This window comes from Perca flavescens, chromosome 19 (genome assembly GCF_004354835.1).
Source record: "Perca flavescens isolate YP-PL-M2 chromosome 19, PFLA_1.0, whole genome shotgun sequence".
Taxonomy (NCBI): domain Eukaryota; kingdom Metazoa; phylum Chordata; class Actinopteri; order Perciformes; family Percidae; genus Perca; species Perca flavescens.
Genome location: NC_041349.1, coordinates 1,156,044 through 1,170,232, shown reverse-complemented (window position 1 = coordinate 1,170,232; position 14,189 = coordinate 1,156,044). Strand labels below are relative to the sequence as shown.

Here is a 14,189-nt window from a genome sequence, read left to right as displayed (position 1 = left end):
CCCCAACTGTAAGGGGATGTCCCACTCTGGCCACTTTTAATAGCCAGGTAAAGGTGTAGCTTAGAGCTAACCAAACATACAACCACCTCTAACAGTATGCTGTACCGTATTAGCCCAGTAGAGCATACTAATGAATTGTGTCTCCGTTTTAACACTTACTAATGAATTGTCTCCTTGTTTTATATAGCAAATGTTACTATTGTATATCTTTTGTCCTTTTTTCATTGTAACTTCAACCTGCCTAATGGACTACAGATAGAAATTAGCCCCCGGGCTACATCCTGGCATTTTTACATGTACTGCTGTACATGTTCATCAATGTGCTGAAATAATAAATAAATACAAAAAAAATAACATGACTGTCAGGTTTAGTTTCATCATAGTGTCAACAAATGTTAGCTGGCGTTGTTGTTCAGTAGCTAGCTCAGAAATTATTGGTTCATGAAATTACTGATTTAGCAAGGGGTGGAGTTGACCCTTTTGCAAGGCACTGTATCCGTGTCATGTGGCGTTTTTCCATTACATGGTACCTGCTCGACTCGCCTCGACTCGCTGTGCGTCCGTTTTCCATTGCAGATTTTAGTATCGCCTCAGCGTGGCTGGTCGTCATAATGACTGCCGTGGGCGTGGCTTAGTAGCTTGCTTTTCCCATTGACATATCCCTGACGCATTTCCTGGTTCTCCTTCTCCGTAAACAACATGATGTCAAAGAGATAGTTAACGTTTACTGCTCCAGATTTCCCACCGTGGTCACACATATGGGGTTAGGGTTAGTGGTGTAGAAATAGAGATTTATTTTTACTTTACCCTCTGCCCCGACGACTAGCGTTATAAGCTAATTAGAGGTTAGCACTAAAACTGGTCACATTGGATTAGCATGAAAACAGATCCCAGAGAACGGTCAACTCGGTACACACGTGTTATTAACTCCTAGGCTCATTTTGCGCTGGATTTGTCCTTTAAAGAGTCATAGAAATTCATTGAAAAGAAACGCAAAACTAATTTGTACTGCTTTTGGATGTTCATGTAAAAAAATGCTAAACTAAGCAAAATGGAATAACCTTTCCCAGATGAAAATTATGTTTTACAGTATTTAACTACTACAAAAGCGTTGAATTAAATATCACAAAAGGTAACCTTGATCCTTCTTTTAAGCTAACAATAAGCTACATTACTGTCCTGATACTGTTGTGTCAGGTTATTATTTATGTTGTGTCAGGTTATTATTTAAGTGATTATTAATATCTCTTTGTTGTTTGTTATGTGTTACTGAAAATTTCCTTGAGTTATTCCCCATAGACCCCCATGTGAAAAAATCCAAACTTTACATTAGAAATAAACATGTTTACAGCTTGGTACAAAAAATGGTTTTGGTCTATGAAGCTAATTTCACCCTTCATAACAACTGTTATATAACTCACCTGTTTAAACTGTACCAAGGCTTTAATCAGCCGACTGTCACTAGCTACACAATATTTAGGAAAAACTTTTTGCTGGCTTTAATGTGTAAGAAGAAGGTAATGTTGTGTTGTTGGAAAAGTTGGAAATGGTTCCCGTCAACCATGCAACTTTTTGTTTTTCTGGGTCAAAATTTGAAATTAAATCTTTTTTCCCCAACGTGTCTGTTTTGACAGTTTTGTCGCTTGTTGTGGAAGCTTTCCAGACATTTTTGTTACTTTTTTCAACGTTCTTGTATCAGTTCTTTTATTAGATGCTATAAAATTGAATAAAACATCCAAATGCAATGAAAGGAGTGAACTGATCATTTATTTTACCTGTGAAGAGTAATAGTTGTATGGAACCATCCACGTTATATAAACCCAAATTTCTGATATATAAACTTTTTGTAAACAACAAATTAGACCCATTTCAATTTCATTAAAATATTAAATTACACCAAACATTTCTGATATTTGAGGGTTTTCTGAGAATCTGAACTACAGACTTCAATCTGTAAGACGTGTAGGAAAGTTTTAAGTTGTAGGAAAATGTGCAAAAGTGGAAACAATTCTAATTAATATGAATGTCTTTAAAAAGATGAATAATAACATTGTATGAAGGTTTCTGTAAAAGGTGATGCTAAACTGAATTTTACTATTTTCAAATAGTAAAAATAGAATTTACAAGTTGTAAAAAGATTCTTAATGAATAAAAGATGTGGAACATTTTAAGTTTTGAAGGCAGGTAGACAGGCAGGCGCAGACAGACAGACAGGCAGGCAGGCAGGCAGGCAGGCAGGCAGGCAGGCAAACAGACAGACACACAGACAGGCAGACAGACAGACAGAAAAGGTATCATGAAGCTGAATACAACTGTAATAGCTAAATGTTTAGTGAACAGTTTAACGTCTAAATGATGTCTGTAGTGTAAATGATGTGGGAGGAGTAGCATTCCTAAAAGGAAGATGCCTGAAGAGGATTTGAAGATTGCTCTATTGACTTTTAATGTAAAATAAAAATGTAAAAAGCTCAATATTTAAAAAAGTATAACTAGCAGAAAAACAGTTGACCCATCCTGTGCGTAAAGAGCTGGTGTCTCATCTGTAATCAGTATTCCCTTTATAAATCAGAGATTACCCACAAGGGTCCATACATGAATCAGCCTCTTATCCCGCCCTGTACGCACCCATTTTTAACCATAAATAGTCAATGCTGATCAGAACACTGGCAATTGTACTTTCGTTACACCGAATCATGACCACTGGCGAAAGCAAAGAACTTCTCAGACACTCGGGAATTGCTGCCCCGTTTTGTGCGTATGCCACGTTTATAAATGAGACCCCAGGACCCTCTCTCTCCTTCTTAAAATCAATCAACCTTAAAGGTCTTTCTCCTGAGTACTGAAGATCTTAGCAAGGATATAACCAACATAGAAATACAATCTGCTATTAACAACTTTCCCCTCAAAAAAGTTCCAGGAATGGACGGCTTTCCTATAGAAGTTTACCCCACATTCTGGGCTAAAATTGATTCCTTATTCTTTGATTAACTGTTAGAAAAATTTTGAATTACATTCTACTGTCTTGTTAATACTAACCCTTGTGTTGTCCTCGGGTCAAGTTTGACCCACTTAAATAAAGAAATGTTCATCAGAAAAGTGGGTTTCTTTCAACCAAATTTTCAGAAAAATAATGCAGATTGTTCCCTGCGATGCTCTTCACAATTAAATTAAATGATCAGCCCACCACAAAGCTTCAAAAGCTGCAGAAAAAAGTGACAAAAACATTGAAAAAAGCGACAAAAGTTTTGAAAAAGACGAACAAAACATTGAAAAACAAAGTTTAAATTTTGAGCAAGAAAAACAAGAAGTTGCGCAGTTGACGGAAGACAACACAACGGTTAAAACTGTTTGCATGAGAATGCCATATTATAGTGATTGCACTCTGGCAAGATAACATGGAGCCACAATGGTCCTTGTCTAGACCAGGGGGGGATGCTGAGGGGAGAACATGTCCTCCCAGACTGAGATAAAGAAGACAATATCCACTTCATCATGACTACATGGATATTCCACTTTGTATTACTAAAGGCTGTTGTAGAGAGCTCTTCGTAAGTCTTATTTTGTACTTTGCTTTAACTCTCCTGGTGTCCTCGGGTCATTTTCAAAAACGTTTCTGTATAAAAAATGTGTTGCTTTCATCCAAATTGTCCAAGGAAATAACGTGGATGGTTCCTTACAACGCTCTTCACAAGTAAATTAAATGATCAGTGACTAAAACATCAAAACATTTCCAAAACATTGGGAAAAGCGAGAAAAGTGTCAAAAAAGACGACCAAAACATTGCTGGTTTTATACAGTAAAGGGATTTAAGAACTAATACCATGACATGTATCTCCCTCACATAAAATGCAAAGAAACATAAAATAGATTTAACATTAATGGCAGTTGATGCCGAAAAAGTCTTTGATAGACTAGAATGGTCCTAATTGAGGGTCAGCATCAGTTCTTGATAGATAGATCCTTTATTAATCCTTTGCAGGAAATTACAGTGTCAAAGCAGCTTCAAGACAGACATAACACCACACATTTAGTCAAATTTGTCCATACCAATAAGTTAAAATACAAACATAAATAAGGGAAAGTTATTTCTGTGCATTATAGAGTTGTATTGGTATGAAGGACTTCTGATACCACTCCGACTTGCACATTGGTGCCATCAGTCCTTGACTGAAGGTGCTGCTGTTTATCACCTTCAGGAGGTGGAGTGGGTGTGCAGGATTGGTCAGTATTGATCCTAGTTTATTTAATGTTCTGGCCCCTGCCACCTGCTGGACTGTCTCTAGTTCAGCCCCGACCACCGAGCCGGCCTTCTTGATGAGCTTGTCCACTCTGTTTCTGTCTGCTGTTCGGACGCCGTCTCCCCAACAGGCCACAGCAAAAAACAGAGCACTGGCCACCACTGTGTGGTAGACACTGCTTTGACCCTTACGGTACACCGCCTCCATATGGCTCTTCCAGTCCAGCTTGCTGTCAAGCTGCACACTTAGGTACCTGTGGTTGGCCACCAGCTCCACCTCAGTGCCCCTGATGGTGAGTGGTGTTGGTTGGATCCTCCTCCTCCCCCTCCTGAAGTCCACAACCATCTCCTTGGTTTTGGTGGTATTGAGATGGAGGTGATTGTTGTTGAGTGTTCCTCTGTACTCCTCCTCATCGTCTGCTCTGATAAGGCCGATAACTGTGGTGTCATCTGAGAATTTCTGCAAGAAGCATCTGTCGGTGTTGTGTTGGAAATCCGCTGTGTAGATGGTAAACAGGAACGGAGCCAGCACAGTTCCTTGTGGCGCCCCCATACTGCTTAGAATAGTGCTTGAGACACTGTTCTGCAGGCAGACGTACTGTGGTCTGAGGGATAGATAATCCAAACACCACAGGACCAGTGATGGATCCACCTTCATCTTTCCCATCTTCTCCCCTAACAGTCAAGGCTGAATGGTATTAAAAGTGCTTTCCCAAAAATCTTCATCAGGGGTGTCCAGGTGTGTATATGCCCTCTGCACAGTCAAGGCAGAATGGTATGATAAAAGTGGATCCATTTGAGAAGTCAAAAAAGGTTGCTGTTTAATTAACAGTATGTGTGTTGTAATTCCCAGCTCCATCAGCTGAGCTGCATCAGGCCTGCAACAATATTTTAAATATTTTATTGTGAAAAGCCCTGAGAAAAATAGGAATGCAGAAATCCATTCCATATTGACGTTTGTTCCCCCCATTGATCTAAAATATATGTCTGCCTGGATCATTGATTGGAACATTTAGCTAGTTACTGGAACCCTCAAAATCACTGTTAAAACGCTAACAGCAGCTAACACTAAAGTAGCTGGATTAAACACTGTTAAAATGCTAACAGCTTGAAACGGTGTAAAGTTTGACTGTGTTTTACTGTAGAGGATTCAACGCAGGTATGTAACAATCTGCTAGCCTGACCAGCCAGCTGCCACTAGGGTAGTCTAGATTTCTAGGCTAACAATCTGCAGCTGCCGTCGGAAAAACAACACAAACGGTGCGTTCAATGAAACTGGTAAACTGCAGCCTCGTGGTGCATTTGAAGTTATTGTAAATGTCCTTTTCCCATCTGGTGGTTGTTTTTGTCGTTCAACAGCAATTTACTAGTGAAATAAGTTATTGTTATTGTAATAGATTATTATCAAATCATTTAATTTTGACCATATGGACTTAGCAATAAACAAGCCCTTCTTTAATGTCACCGACTGTTGTTTAGTACTCTTCTTTTTTCTTTTCTTTTTTTATTTTATCGGTTCAGGCACCGTTAATTATGTATGCAATTAATTTCGATTAATTAATCACAGAGTATGTAATTAATTCGATTACATTTTTTAATCGATTGACAGCCCTAATATATATATATATATATATATATATATATATATATATATATATATATATATATATATATATATATATATCAGTAACATAATTATATATATATACACTATAGTGTGTATATATTTAATTAACAGTATGTGTGTGTAATTCCCCTCCGGCGCCACTGGCCTTCTTTCATTTTAAACCTTTATTGTGAAAAGCCCTGAGTAGGAAGCGGAAATGCCGTTGTTCCCCTGTGATCTATATATGTCGTGCTAGCGGTAGAATAGCTGCGTAGTTTGTTAGCTGCTGATCTTATTGGACCGTTTGAGGAGACAGAGCTCGAGGTAAAGACACACACACACTCAGGTAAAGCTCTTTATCACGGAGATCAAAGCGAGGAGAAGGCTGAGCTGCGCATGCGCCGACACTCAATGATTTCAGGTGGGCTCCGTGTGTTGCTCCTCTGACTGCATTAGCAGCATTCTGTGTGTGTGTGTGTGTGTGTGTGTGTGTGTGTGTGTGTGTGTGTGTGTGTGTGTGTGTGTGTGTGTGTGTGTGTACAGTCAGAACAGGGCTTTGTCTTCAAATGTGACCAAATACAAGCTGCTTATTTTCTGTCTTAAGTCAATACTATATGTATATAAATATTATATACAGTTCCAGTATATTATTATTACACTACAGCCTAACTATTGTTTATCAATCAGTGTCACAGAACATGAATTTGCTACTCTCTCTCTCTCTCTCTCTCTCTCTCTCTCTCTCTCTCTCTCTCTATATATATATATATATATATATATATATATATATATATATATATATATATATATATATATATATATATATATGCTGCAGAGGTATTTTCACTTTTCTTCATCTAAGTGAGTTATCAGAGTTATTAATGTGCACAGCTTTTATATTTTCCAGCTGGTGTGATTAGCTTTTGGTCAGTGAGTGAGGTAAATACTGCCTTCCATTCAGTGAATATTATGGGATGGCCATTGAAGACAAATGGCTCAGGTACAGGAAGCCTGTTTATGTTATGTTATGTTATGTTAATAAAAACTTCTGGAAGCCTTTATTTATGTTCAGCTGTCAGCCTTGTTCTGAACACAAATATACCTTCTCTTTCCTTACACCTTTTCTTCATGAAACACCGTAAGAGCTACAGGACAGATAAATAACATCCAATTAGCTCTCAGAAACATTACCGGAAAGGCCACATTAACCGTAGCTATGACCAGTGGTTAAATTGGCTTTTGTAGGGAGTACTTTATATTATATTATTCTGATTTATTTGGAATTGGCTTGCCCAGCTTGTTAATAGCCAGTGTTCATGTTAGTTTCCAGTTTGTTACATGGTACCAACATTTGGTCTAATCATAACTGGCCTGGCAACCCAAAGGACAGGGTTTTGCTTCCAGATTTGTGTGCTGACTTATGATGTGGGGGTCTGGGGGTGGACGCGGAATGTTTTTAGCATTAAACACTTCATTTCCTGCATTTTGGTGAATTTTTATGCAGCTATTTCTACCTTTTTCTGAATAGATATGCCAGAAATATCTTTATGTAAAGGGTCACATTACAATCCAAATATAAAAACATAATGGAATATATGGAAGTAAGGCTCTCAGGCATTCTGTATTGCTTTCATCTATTTATTCTCCTTTAGATCGACTTTTGTAATTATATCTGAGTCAGCACACATGTAGCCTAGGCATCATTTACTCTTCCTTCCTCTTTTGGGTCTTTTTTTGAGGAAGTAACCTCCTTAAATGTGCATATGACAATTATTCATCTCAGTGATACATTATTCATTTCATTTATTAATAAAGCCCTGGACTTTAATATTACAGATGTTTGAGCAAGATTTCTGCTCATGTCCAAAACTTCAAAATATAACTCATCCCATCTGTGTTCTCTGAGATTTGGAGGAGATATTTTGTGAAAAATAAAGTTATAATAGGCTATTAGCCTACAAGAATGAATTCACAATATTTCATAAAATAATCCACCTGCACCATAGTCTGCTGTGCATTACGTGATTGCTCTGCTGATACGGTAGATGTCAGACCTCCTGACAGACTCAGAGCTCCCGAGATGTTTAGGGAAGAGGCTGTACGCTGCTCTACATCGGAGCTGGAAACCCGACACAAAGCGACGTCCGGTTTCATATTTGTCAGTCAACTTTTCAAAATACATTTGGGGTTACACTCAAAACATTCGGGGCTGAAGCCCCGGCCAAATGTTTGATGCTGAAGGAGACGGAGCCGAGCTCTGGCAGGGTGTGTTGTGGACCTGAGGAGGCGGAGCTGAGCTTAACAAATCAAACACACAATCCCTTGTTCCCGTTCCAGCTAGGTGCTTAATTATCCCCTTTCTAGAGCTTTATACCATGTCGGAGCTACATGTGTTCTTCCTCCTTACTTCCATGCGTGGGTCTCACAAACTAGTCCCCCCTTTTTAGATGCAAGATTACCGTTCCGCTAGGAGGCGCCAAAATGAAGGACTCATAATATGAAAAGAGGAAACTAATAAAATAAAGCTCTGAAGCGGTTACCTTATTAATACATCTGATCAGTGAGCTCCAACATGGGGATGGGGAAGAAGAGGGGAGAGTGACGGATCCTCAAAGGCGTCGGGGTTGGTAAGGGGGTTTGAGGAGTGTTGGACGGGTGAAAAGGGGAGTTGAAATTTCTCGTCTTCGCTCTGTGGTCTCCCATGGTCAAATCTTTGCTCAGGTGGGGGCTGCGGTGGATCACTGCTATGCTTTGTTGTGTCTTCCTCTTGTTTTGGCTCATCTTGTCTTGTGTCCTTGGCAAAGGGAGCAGATGTGTGGCGCAGAAAGTAAAGTAGGCTAGAGGTGAACAGCTTTACTCCTGGCTTGTTAAGGAATAGTCCATCTGCTTTAAAAAGATGTCTGCGCTGCCAGAAAATGTTAAAATTGTCAATGAACTGCAGAGAATGGTCGGTACATGCAGTTGAAAGCCATCTGTTCAGTGCCAGCAGTCTGCTGAATCTCTCAGCTCCTCCTCTGACTGGCGGTACAGACCTTTTTCACAGCAGACATGTTGACATGTCATAGTAGGACCAGCACAGGTGTGTTCAAAACCAGGTCCTGGTATTGAACCATTAATGATGGCTGCATTCCACTTAGGAGAGACCCTGGTATTGTGCGTGCTGACTCAATGAAATAGCTTACTGGGAATTGAGCCATTGTTAAGGTTATCAGTCTCAGCTGTGCTTTTCCTACTTTGACAAGTCAACATGTCTGCTGTGAAAAAGGTCCATAGGGCCACTGATAAACACCTCCGTGTTTAGGTAGCTGACTGAGTTCAGCAGATCCATAAAGTATCGTTTCTGCAATTCAGACTCTTGCTTTACAACATCATGTGACCCTATATGCAGTATAATGTTCTTAGTAGTTGGGTGTGCTGCTACGATATCCTGGATTCTTTGGGCCAGGTCAGACACCATGTCTTTGGGATAACAGAGTATTTTGGTGTTTTTACTGCTTTTTGCGTCCTTTACAGCAGAGTCCCCCACAATCAGAGTTTGGGGCCCAGTCGTTAGCTTTCTCTGTAGCTTTTTACTTTTAGAATTGCTCTCAGTCCTTACCCTGCTGTGTGACGATGAGACATAATCCAGGTCATGTCCAGGGTCCTGCAGCAGAGGAGCAAATCTGTTCTTCACCTGCACACTCAGTTGTTGGGGAGGCATTTTGTTGCTGATTTTCCCTTTTGTAGCTGTCCACGGCTGTGTCCTGCTAAGTACAGGGGTTGAAGAGGCGCTCTGCCTGGGTGGTAATACAGGCCAGCCGGTCATATCACAAATCTCAGGGCGCTGTGTCCTGCCCGTTAGTCGTCCTCCCAATTCCCAGGAAAATGATTTACTCTTAGGCTTTGCACCAAAAGAGTTCCAGGGAGGACTACCACTGGTTGATTTATTATCCATTCCACAGCCCTCCTGTTTCTTTGTAGTCTTGCTGGTGCTAGTTAGTCGTGTGCAGGAGTTTGTAGTAGTCCTATGGAGAAGGGAGGCATCTTGCTGCTAATTAGCTTTAGCTACAGTCACTGTAGGACAGGCTTGAGCTATTGGTAGGCCATGTTCATGCTGAAAAATGTTGAAATATGGCAATATCCTACTACTGTATATCTACAAAAAATGTATAGTCCAATGATTTATAAGTCACCGCTGCTCGTAGTTTCTCTCAGAGGAAAAGCATAAATATCAGCAGAAATATGCAAGTAGAGGCAGGAGCAAGCAGCAAAGTGTCTGCACGGTAAGAAGCAGGAAGAGAACACTCCAGAAGTCAGTGTCTGTACTCATGAGGTGCATGAACAGTAATAGATTCCTTGCTGCTAGTAAACTAGCTTTGAAGAAGACTCCAGGGACTCTGTCTAGTCTTTGGTAGTCATCCTAACAGCTTCTCTTGTTGTTGTTTTAGTTGTGTGTGGATGTGAGGAGAACGAGAGGAGACAGCAGATCCTCAATATCTCTGCATGCTTTGATTTGGACTGAACAGAATCCAGAGTGAGTCCAGCAGCCCCAGTGGAGATCTGAGAGGAATGGAGGAGGACAACCAGAACCAGGAGCAGCACAGCAACCAGGTCCCCAGGAGACCAGCAGCAGACTGGGACTCTGATACCAACGAGGTCCCCAGGAGACCAGCAGCAGACTGGGACTCTGATAGCAGCCATGTTCAGGTCAGTGTTCAGGACAACCACTCTAAAGAAACCAGGAAGAGAGTCGATGCTCCATGGATCATTCTGTTATTAGAGATCAAATGTGGAGAAAGGAAGTTGTAGGAGTCCATTGAATTATTGATTAAATGTCTGCAATATACTGTAAATTCTGACCACTAGGGTGTAGTATAGGATATATAATATAAAATATTTATGTGACCGTCATTGGTACTTTAATATTGTCTTTATGAAGACTAATAAACTGCTGTTCATATTTTTATTAGAAGTTTGGTGAATATAGTATGACAGTTGAGATAATTAGAAAAGGCTAATAAAGATGAAGTCTATAAAGAAGGATAATATATAAAGTTCAATACACGTGTTTCTATAATGGTTCTAACAACGACAGACATCTTTTTAGATGATTTATTAGGGCCTGAGCACCAACAGCGGCGAAGTCCCTATTGAAACTGAAGGAATTATTATTCTTTTTCCTTCGTCCGACAAATGACTTGCTTTTTTGAGGGGCTTAACATACTCACAAACTCAACAAAACTGGTGGTCGCATCAAGTCTGCTGAAAATTTACATATTTTAAGGGTTTTGGGAATAGGCGCACAAAAATGGCTCGCTAGCGCCCCCTACAAAATTAAAAAACTTGAGCCCCTGCAGTATGTTTAACGTAGAATAACGAAACTTGGTACACATATGTAACATGCCAAGATGTACAAAAAACGTCATTAGAGCCATACCTTAAACCCAACAGGAAGTCCGCCATTTTGAACTGAAAGTTCAAAATTAGTCAGATTTTGGCCATTTCTAGCCTACATGTCGTACTTTAACAAACTCCGATCAACTTAAAAAAAGATGAAAAGTTATTAAAAGAAAAACTTTTCGTCATAGGTAACTACAGTACCTAGGTAAAGACTACTGGCCAGTCAGAAGCAGAGTATGAGGGTGTGCCCTGACAGTACCTAGGTAAGGACTACTAGCCAGTCAGAAGAATTGCCACGCTAGCAGCTTGGCAATAACTTTTGTGTGTTACAAAGTGACACACATTTGTCTCTGAAGTAAAGGCTGGACTACAATAGAGATGTTTGGAAAAGTTTGTGAACACTGTTAAAGGGGTGATAGAATGATTATATAGGGTATTTTACACTGTTCCTTAAGGTCTCCTAATGGGGTATGTAACATTGGTTGGGCTGAAAATTGCCCGAATGCTATTTTATTAGGCCTTTAACTACCCTGTGAATATGGCTCTATATGGAACAAGTGCTTTTCTTCCAAATATGGTATGCTCATGAATATTTAGAATGAGCTATGCACTGATTGGTTTGAGCAAACTACATAGAAACACATGGGACAGCAGGTCTCATATTTCAGACACTGCAAAGTTATACATTGTTTGTCGGGCTATTTCTTATTAAATTCACTTCTGAGACTTTTTTAAGCGAGAAATCAATTATATAAACCTCAAATATGGGCCGTTTTAGGAAAATTGATGGCTAATTGCAAATTTGGTAAGACTGTGTGTCGGAGTTCAGCCGCCGGTGCTGCCTGTGTTGCTGCCTCGCCGCCCGGCCTGCCTTCCTCCACAGACCCCGGCCTACAGGGACTACCAAACGCTGCTGCCCTGACAGAGCTCCAGGGCCTGTAACTCCCCTCTTCCTGCTAGCTAAATGTCCCGTTGTGTGAGAGTGATAGCGCGGTCAGCGAGCTTGTTACACCACTAATCTGTTACCACATGTTACACACATGTCACGCCACTTATACAACATCTAACTAAATGTCTTATAAAGCTAACAAAAGTGTCCAATTTCATTAGCTGCGACTGTCCCTTCAATCCTAGCTACAAATCACGCATAGTTAGCTTAATTTTTGGTCGTAATTCAAGTATATTTACAGTTTGAATTTTGCCACGCCACGTATACAACATCTACCTAAAGGTCTTATAGAGCTAACAACGGTGTCCGATTTCAAGTTAATGAATTTTTGTGACTTCCAGAGGAAGTCTAAGAGGAGGCTAGCTAGCTCTCATTGATAGAGCTCCATCCAGCCGCAGGCTCAATCAATGAGACTCGCGGACAAGCGGCGTTTATTTCCCCAATCGTTTGTTTAAATAACTCAACACATTATAATTATACACATTAAAAGAGTAACTGGAACCTGTGGTAAGAGATTGCTGGCGTAACAAGCTCGCTGACCGCGCTCTCACTCACACACACCTGGCATTAGGAAGAGGGGAGCTGCAGGCCCTGGAGCTCTGTCAGAGCACCAGCGTTTAGTAGTCATTCACCCATATTGGACCTCTACATTGTTGATTTCTCACATAAAAAAAGTCTCAGAAGTGAATTGAATGGTAAAATAGCAGATGAACAATGTATAAAATTTCTGAGATCTGCACGACCTAGATTCAGAAGACTAACTGATCTCAGGTCAGTTGTGTAGCCTATGTAAATGTTGGGGCGTGACAAAGAGAGAGACTAGAGCCAAATGAGGAGGAGGCTCGTTGAGATTTTCCCGTTTTCAGAGGCAGTTTCAAATTGTGAGATTTGCAGAGCAAAGAGGTGTCAATGGGATTTAGAGGTTCTATGTATGTCCTAGTTACCCACTAAACTGTCATTATTCAACTATGACAAGGTAAAATCGGTTTCTGCATTTTATCACCCCTTTAACATGTCTGCATCTGGCAGATATATTCCTTCATTTTGTCATAAATTATTATATGAAGAATTAAAATTGTGAGAGCAAGTCTAGGGTTTAAAGAAGGTTGCTCACTAACTCTCTCTTTCTCTCTGTTTGTCTGTTGCTATAGAAACGGAGAGGAGTAAAGAGACCCAAACGTCACCACTGTCAACACTGTGACAAATCCTTCACAACATCTGAATATTTAAAGATTCATCAGAGAGTTCACACTGGAGAGAATCTACACAGCTGTGATGAATGTGGGGCAGCTTTCACACAACAGAGTACCCTAAAAACACATCAGCGCATTCACGCTGGAGATAAACCTTACAGCTGTGATCAATGTGGGGCAGCTTTCATACAACAGAGTACACTAAAAAGCCATCAACGCATTCACACTGGAGAGAAGCCTTACAGATGTGATCTATGTGGGGCAGCTTTCACACGACAGAATACCCTAAACAGACATCAACGCATTCACACTGGAGATAAACCTTACAGCTGTGATCAATGTGGGGCAGTTTTCATACAACAGAGTACCCTAAAAAACCATCAACGCATTCACACTGGAGATAAACCTTACAGCTGTGATCTATGTGGTAAAACCTTTACTAGGAGTAGTGAAGTAGAAATCCACCGACGTATTCACACCGGAGAGAGGCCGTACTGGTGTGATCAATGTGGTAAAACCTTTGCTCGTAGTAGTAGCCTTCAATGTCACCAGCGCATTCACACTGGAGAGAAGCCATACTGGTGTGATCAATGTGGAAAAATGTTTTCTCACAGTAGTAGCCTTAAAAGTCAACAGCGCCTTCACACTGCCTCGTAGTGAACATGTTTCAGAGCCAACATGTTTCCTCCTGCCTCCTCCTCATGCCCTGATAGCTGAGTTCTTATATTCTGATCTTCTCTCCACATTGAAGGATGACCAGCAGTAACTTTATCTTCTGAACACCATGGATGTTATCCTGGCTACCACTACATATTAAACTCCCTC

At 40.4% G+C, this 14,189-nt stretch overlaps 1 protein-coding gene and 1 pseudogene across 1 annotated transcript in view; one reads left to right on the top strand and one right to left on the bottom strand.

Moving 5' to 3' along the window:
• Positions 1-14,189, bottom strand: part of LOC114546103 (zinc finger protein 721-like) — a 1,066,380-nt gene that overhangs the window by 905,444 nt on the left and 146,747 nt on the right. The window lies entirely within an intron of this gene.
• Positions 1-14,189, top strand: part of LOC114546086 (zinc finger protein 208-like) — a 110,600-nt pseudogene that overhangs the window by 41,103 nt on the left and 55,308 nt on the right.